We start from the raw sequence: 284 nt of genomic DNA, 5'->3' as shown, positions 1-284 counted from the left end.
ACACACCACTCTCATTTGTACCAACCACAGGCTAATCCAATGAATGTTTTTTTCTTGCAAAACCATAGCTAGAAACTAACTTTACAATTAATCTTTTAATCACATAGACCCAGAGCTAGCTTTTTTTTTTTTTAGCAATGGTTGAAATATGGGACATTTAGAAAATTAAAATTGTGCCACTGGCCAGTAAACTATCTATGTTCAAAACAAAAGGCTGTTTTTTGTTTCAAAAACAAAACAAATCCAACCAAATTTTGAACTCCAAGCTACTTCAGGGTGCACCT

Source organism: Etheostoma spectabile, chromosome 13 (assembly GCF_008692095.1).
Source record: "Etheostoma spectabile isolate EspeVRDwgs_2016 chromosome 13, UIUC_Espe_1.0, whole genome shotgun sequence".
Taxonomy (NCBI): Eukaryota; Metazoa; Chordata; class Actinopteri; order Perciformes; family Percidae; genus Etheostoma; species Etheostoma spectabile.
The sequence above is the reverse complement of the archived record's forward strand: the minus strand, read 5'-3'. Positions refer to the sequence as shown.